Here is a 7,921-nt window from a genome sequence, read left to right as displayed (position 1 = left end):
TCATTATCCTATCTGCATTAACAGGCTAAGCATACATGGACTACTTGTGCAGCAGTAATAGTTTTGTGGGTCTTCTGAGAGGTTCAAATGAATTTAGAAAAGGACTGTTTTTTAAATAAATGACCCCTTGATTCTCTGGGTAGACTAGAAAATGAGCCCTATTTTCCCTTTAGTTATCTATACAGAATGTTTCTTTTAGAACTTAAATTTGTTGTCACAAGCTTCCTGGTTTCCTTTATTATTTGTATAATTTTTTTAAGAGTTGATTGAAAAAAAGCACATGAAGTAATCACTTGGAACAAATAAAAGCCTTTCATTCCTTGTTTTTCAACTGCAGTGATGTCAATTATGTCCCAGAGAGAGGCATATTATCAACCATAAAAGTATAAGTGATCTCTGCATCTCACTAACAATAAGAATGTTAGGAAAAAAAAATCACTGTGGCAGAAGATTAAACCATTTTAGCTAGCAGCACGCTTACTCAGTATGAGGACCATTTCTAATGCAGGACTTACTGTTGTCAATTTCTAAGGCATCCTCAAGGATTAGAATACATAATAGCTGTCACAGCAAGACTTCTTTAATAATTATTTTAGTGGTAGGGAAATAGAGTTCTTCATGTGGCGAGCAAGAAACCGCTGCTTGCCCTCAAGGAGAGGTCCAACATCTCAATACAGCATGGTTCTTAGTCAGCTATTTAATCATAAGTACATAAATGACCTCATTGCACTAAAAGGTCAGTCAGTAGAAAATCTTACAAAATTAGAAAGGCTTTGGCTACTTGTGTGTACCCACGCATCAGTCCAAACCATATTGTCTCTATTGTTGTCCATTGTAAAGAATAACTGATTATACAGAAAATGGTACGGTAGGATCCTGGCACCAAAACATGCTCTCTTTTTTAACAAACAAAGGGACTTGGTATTTCTTCCCTTCTTTCATTCAGGAACTAGCAATTTGTCAATCAGCATGTGCTGATACAAAGCCTGTAACTGTCCCAAAGGAACAGACTAACAGAGGTTTTCACCTGAGTCCTTAAATACATTGCTTCCCACCAGGGTGAAAAAAATGTTGTGTTTATTTAAAAGTGCTGTAACTTCCACTGTAAACCTGATTCCTTTTTGCTTGACAGTAAGTCTGCTGCTACAGAAACACTATCCTGTCTAATAAGGGGTCTTCCACCTGCACAAATATAACTACTGTGCCTCTTCCAGCCATAATTTACCTCCTGTCACAACAGCGTGCACTGGGTATAGAGTTGGCATTAGCTGCAATATAAGCACATTAAGTTCAATTTTGAAACACACAGAACAGGCCACTGGATTTGCAAGTGCATGGAATGCTAGTGAAAAGATGCTAAACACAACCCTTTTGTGTCAACCTCTACATCCCAAACACTACTCTGCCTCATAAGCAAACACAGCTTTTCTGTGGGAGCAACCATTACCACTTTCAAATTCCATATTTTCCTGTAGGGAAGAGGTTTTCCTGATGTAAAGGAATTGTCATATCCTACAGAATTAAGTAAAGGAGCTATGTGAGTCTGGACCACAGAAGGAAACCATATACCTTGGTGGGACTCAAGACCTTCCTTTGAGGAAATGGAGTAACTGGGGAAAGGAGATAACAAGAAACAATTTCAAAGGTAAAAATAATCATGAAGAGAAGTGCACATATGATTAAATTACTTGTTCAGTTGTTAGTCAGCCTTTAATGGAGTCAAATGTTGCTAGATTTTCTTCCTGCTTTTCTCACATTTTACTCGTTCTATAGCTTGCCTTGTTTTCACACACTTTGATAATCATGAAATATTCTGTTGCATTGTATGTCTTCTAATAAATGAAGTTACCAGAAATGCTGATCCAAACAGAAACAGAGTAGACATGAAAAATCTATAGAAAAACAGTACTGTTAATCAGGAGTGAGAGAGTCTCCAAAAGAGAGAACTGCAAATGGCATACATATCAAAATGCTTTTTTCATATTACTCCCTTAGTAGAATGGAGAAAATAGAATTAAGGAATTAAAGTGACCCTATTATGACAGTCATTGGAGGTCCAAGACAATATGCTCAAGAGCTAATTTCACTGGATTAACAAGACATTCAAAACATATTTACTGGTTTTGTATTAGCTTCCCTTCTCAGCATTACCATAGCACAGTTAATTTTCAGCAGGATTTTGAATTTAATGAGCTTCTTTAATGAGGAAGCATATTAACATTCACACATGGGAATTAAAAGGGCATCCCAGTCTACGAGCAAATGAATCTTAGTCCCTTTGGAAACTATTAGAGAACCTGTGTATGCCTTTGTTTGGTGATCACTGCACCTGTGCTACAAGAGGTTCAGAAAGTTTGGTGTTACTCTGCAAACAAGAAGCTTTGCCACACCTCATGAGGATTTACCTCCTCACTATCTTTCCTTGGTTTTACCACAAGGAGTTGCTGTTTCATCAGTTGTACTGACAGACTGTGCCTCCAAGTCATTGTCTTTAACTTTACCCTTTAACCAGGTGAGATTTCAACAAAAAAGAATTGTACCAGATATGTGAATGGGTGCATATGTTTGAGAACACCCATGCATATGATACAAGAGAGGTTTAAAACAAGATTACCCCACAAAGCACAGTCTGCCCAGGTTCTTTATTATCAGGGCAATTCTAGCAAGATGAGAATATTTAGCTTTTAGATTTTGGAAATCAGGAGTAATAATCATTACTTTTTAAAGGATCTTCTAAATTTCTCTGACATGCCTTCATTCACATTCAGCTCTCTGATTTTGGGAATGGCCAGAAAAATCCCCATTGAGGGGTACTGTGCAGGCACATATACATGTTGAAAACTCTTTGATGCATTTACTGAACTTCTTTTTTGATGGAAAAAAAACCCAAATCCCAGAATTTTTTCTTAATGCTCATTGAAAAAAAAGGAGTCTAATTCATAAAGCTATTGAATAAATTCTCATCATTTTTGACAAAAAGGCAGTATAGGCAGGGTATTTGGTCCTCTAATTTTTTCTACCTGACAGTTTTGCATTCTGTCACAGTTGCTGTAGGCTTGTCCCTGTGATCTTGGGCAGAGCTGTGGAAACTCCCACTATGGGTGACTGGACAAGCACAGCATACCTCCTGCTTGAATACTCTTCATGTTTTGGTAGTGTTGCCTTAGAATCATAGAGTTTTTAAGATTGGAGACCTTTAGGATCATCAAGTCCAACCATCAATCAAGTGCCACCACCCTGTTCACCATACACCATGTCCTCAAGCACCATATCCATATGTTTTTAAAACTCTTCCAGGGATGGTGACTCCATCATTTCCCTGGGCAGCCTGTTCCTTTAAAAAAATGCTTAAAAACCCTTACCATGAAGAAAATTTTCTTAATATCTAATCTAAACATCCTCTGGCACAACTTTTTTGTTTTGAAGGCCATTTCCTTTTGTCCTGTCACTTGTTACCTGGGAGAAGAGGCTGACACTCACCTCACTACAACCTCCTTTCAGGTGGCTGTAAAGAGTGATAAGGTCTCCTCTGATCCTCCTTTTCTCCAGACTAAAGCATCCCAGCTCCCTCATCCATTCCTCATAAGATTTTAAAAAATATTTCCACAGTGAGAAGAAAAATAATGGAACCAGAGGTACAGCTAGAGAAAGAGATGACGTAGGCTACTGCCCAGCAGCCTAGTCAGACTAGTAGTGGAGGAGGTGGCACTGGTGGAAAAAAACGTGGCAAGAAAGAAGAAACTGACTTATGGACCAGATTACAGAAGGGTGACATTCCACAGGCTGTCAGGGAGTTTTGGATGTGTGTAGAGGGAAGTTCTGGGAGAGAAATCACCTGGAAAGACTTTGTCAATAACTACCTTTTTAAAGGAGTGGTAGACAGACCTGAAGTGATGAACAGGCACTTTGTTCCCATGATCTTTGTTTCTGGAAAGTTTTCTCCTGAATGGTACATTTGATTTAATGTTGGTAGGGTGGATACTTTTTAATGGAATCTTGAAACTGTGGCAACAAGAGCTGTGGAGAACAGATTACCTGTAGTCTACTCAACAGAGAGTGATGGATCATTTCTCCAGAGTTTGTTGCATACAATCCTGGTTACTGGCTCTTTACTGTGCACATTAAGAAGGGTCCTTCAGGGTTAGATTCAGCAGGGTATGGAATGGATGGACATTTCAGTGTTGGTGAAACCATGGCCAAAGTACTTACGGATGAAATAGACATTAAATTTAAAGATGTAACTGGATAAGAGGAGACTAAATTAGAAATAATGAAGTTTGCAACCTTTCTGAAAAATCCCAAACAATATGAGGATCTAGAAGCAAAAATTCCAAAGGGGGTAATTCTGATAAGTCCTGAAGTACTGTGGAAACACTTCTGTCTAAAGCTTCAGCTGGAGAAGCTAATGCACCATTTATCACAGTAAATGGCTCAGAGTTCTTAGAAATATTTGTTAGTGTGCTTCCAGCCCAAGTTAGAGACTTATTTGCTCTTGCTCAGAAAAATGCCTTGTACATTCTCTTCACTGATGAAATAGATGCAGTAGGAAGGAATAGAGAAAGGGGCAACTTTGGAGGACAAAGGGAGCAAGGGAATACACTCAATCAGCTTCTAGCAGAAAAAGATGAATTTAATACAACGATTAATGTAGTGATTTTGGCATGTACTAACAGGCCAGATATTTCTGATCCTACTCTTATGAGAAAAGAGTGCTTTGACAGGGAGATTCACATTGGACACCCAGGTATAAAAGGAAGAGCATCTGTTTTCAAAGTTCACCTTAGACCTCTGAAATTAGACACCATCTCAAATACAGATAACCTAGCAAGAAAACTTGCATCACTAACATCTGGTTTTTCTGGTGCTGATATTGCCATACAAATGTTGGTGTAAGCAATTGTGCTGCCCGCAATTAGAAAATGAAGGAAATGAGATACAAGGGTTTTATTAAGGGTTAGAAATTTCTGGTGAGGTAGTACTTTGCCACACCTAAAGTAAGTACTTCCCACGATCCTTTTTCCCCTCCTAATAATTTTTTTAGTTAGACTGTACATTTTTGTTTGGATATGGATAATATTTTGTTTGTGAGCTTGGGTGATTTTAAATAAGATTTTTCTTTGTTCTTGGAAGTTATGTGTAGCCCTTCAGTTTTCCAAAATCTCTTTAGCAATTTTGCCTAAGAAAACAGCAGTCACATTTAGGAATGCACCTTCCCTTCTTTCCCTGGATTTTTCCTAACAAATGCCAATGACTCGTCACAACATCTTGCATTCTCTTTGCATACAATAGAATTCTGGAACGTTTACAGTTTCAAAGGTTCTTAAAGATCATCTAGCTCCAACCCTTGTGCCGTGGGCAGGAAACCTTCCCTGTTTTAAATACATCCTAGATGTTCAGCAGTCTGGAAAGCATGCATGGGTAAAATATGGCTGAAAATATTATATAAACAATTCAAAGAATAAATATAGAAAAGGCAGGACACATACAGGATGAGAAGAAGGTTTACAGAGAAAAAAAAGGGTAAAAGAAAAAAGGAAGAAAGAGGAAAAATGAGCACTACTTGGGCTGAATACATAAGGAAGGCCTAGAGGAAAAGAATCAGGATTTCAGGACACCAGCCACATTTTTCTGCCTTTCAAAGCTCAATTTAGAGACAATTTCACCATGATCTCCAGCCCCTTTGTGCTATTTTTCCCTAGGGACTGCAGTACCCTGTCTCTCTGAGGATGGTTTTTGGTTGTTTTGTGTTTTTTTTCATAATCCATACCTCTTTTTCTCCAGCTTATATAGTCTGACAGGCCTTTCTTTTCTGTGAGCCAGTTTTGCTTTTCTCTCACTCTTAGCTTTGTGGTTTGACTCTAATAACTTATCTTTTTGGTATGTGGCAGTCAAACAGACTTCTGCACTTCCTAAAAGAACTTGTCATATTAACTTAAGCTTCACCTTGACAAACATGCAAAAACAGGCTTAATTTTAGGTTTGAACTTCAGTGAGATAAAACACATTTAATGACTTCCTTGAATCAGGACCTCAGTTTCATAACTCTAATCTCACGCTCCTTCAAGGTGTGCACAGAGTGATTAATACATTTATAAGTTTTTAATCATGCTGAAAATTTTAAATGCACACAGAAGCAATAGTAAGTCAGTAAATGACTTGAAAATTACCAATCTCTTTCAAGTCTATGAAACTGTGTGCTCTTTGTGTGTGAGTGTGTGTTCACTCTCCAAAAGTAAATTGTTGTGTTACACCAAGCACTTACAATTTTTCTCTGAAAAAAAAAAAAAATCCTGAATTTATTTACATAGTAAAATGTTTCCTGATCCTTTCTTTGCTCTAACACCAACATCCAATGTTTCTGATGAGAAAAACAGTTCACATTTTGTGTTACTTCTGCTCCCATTATGCAGTGTATGCACATCCTTAAATATTCTTTTAGATACCTTCTTTCCCATCTCAAGCCTTTTGCTATCAAAATTCATGCATTAACTTACGTTAATAAGACAGCGTGAGGCACTGGTCCAGAGTCTGAGATTTACACCATTTCACTGGTGTAAATCTAGAACAGCTATTAGTTTTAGTAGGACTGTTTACATTTATTATTGGTGTAGTGAAATTTTGAGATTATTTATTATTTCCTAACAGGAACAGCTATTTTTATTCTGTTCTAAATTGGAATTTTTGCTCCTCTCTTTAACAGTAAGATTTTCCAACAGATGTTTTCATTAAAGGGAAGGAAAGTGGAAAACAGAACAAAATACAACAAAAAACCCCAAAGTCATGATTCTTTAAATTCCTCCTTTTCCTAGCTTATCCTAGCTATGCTTATTATTTTAATGTGGAAAAGTATAAATGTAATTTCTATTCTTATGTCAATGATTTGTTCAGTACTTGGAAGCCAGAAAAATACCATACAGTCAGGCTTTTTTATATGCTCCATGCCTGAAAATTCTTTCATATGAGTTTTCACCAATGGAAAGGGAAAAAACAAACCTGGTATGTATACATCAATCCTAAGATGTAGAGTAACATATGCTACAATGACAGAAAGATTCTTGGATAAGATTAATGAAAAAGCTTCCCATAAAATGCATGTGAAAAATTCTGAATTATAAACTGTATTTATAAATGTAACATAAATCTTAATATGTGGAAATCTGTGTGATGCAATACATGTGCAGTACATGTATAAATCAATATATTTTAAATATAAATCATGTGTATGCAATTTATTCTATTGTCTCTCAATCCTGGAAATAAAAATTAATAAGATGTCAAATAAAATACAGTACAATAGAAGAAATCTCATAAAGCATAAATACACAGGCAAGATCATAAATTATATAAATCCTACAGACACAATTTTAACTTTGCTCACTGAAATCAGTGGGAGTAGTAGCAGAAATTTCAGTGTCAGAAATTTCTCATTAATGGACATCAGTTGGAATGGTCACATAGACAGGAAAGCAAAGTACATCTCTCGTGCAATAATACAGATTTTCATCAGTTTCCAAATGTATTATACTGTATGTATTTTATGTATGTATTTTATGTATGTATTTTACTGTATGTATTTTACTGTATGTATTATATGTAGTAATACTAGAATATAACAGATGGTACGGGACTGAATACAAGGAACCAATCCACTGTGACATTCTGTCATAGTTATAAAACTCATCAACAGAATAAAATCTGGAGTAACAAAGAAGCATGAAAATTTTTACCAACAAGTTTTCTGCAGTGGACTTACATATTTTACTTCATATGTTCATATGTTCATCAGATTTCATTTAATAAATAATCTGAAAAATAAACTGTAAATATTAATGCCTTTTCCATCCTTAAAGTAAAAACTTTAAAACTTTTCTCAGATAAGTTCTTACTCTTGATTAAAAAGTTAACAATTATTACATTGGCA

At 36.2% G+C, this 7,921-nt stretch overlaps 1 pseudogene; it reads left to right on the top strand.

Moving 5' to 3' along the window:
• Positions 1-678: 678 nt before the first annotated feature.
• Positions 679-4,893, top strand: LOC126652168 (AFG3-like protein 2; annotated as a pseudogene).
• Positions 4,894-7,921: the final 3,028 nt, after the last annotated feature.

This window comes from Myiozetetes cayanensis, unplaced genomic scaffold (genome assembly GCF_022539395.1).
Source record: "Myiozetetes cayanensis isolate MyiCay16 unplaced genomic scaffold, myiCay2020 scf7, whole genome shotgun sequence".
Taxonomy (NCBI): domain Eukaryota; kingdom Metazoa; phylum Chordata; class Aves; order Passeriformes; family Tyrannidae; genus Myiozetetes; species Myiozetetes cayanensis.
This window is presented reverse-complemented; position numbering and strand designations above follow the sequence as displayed.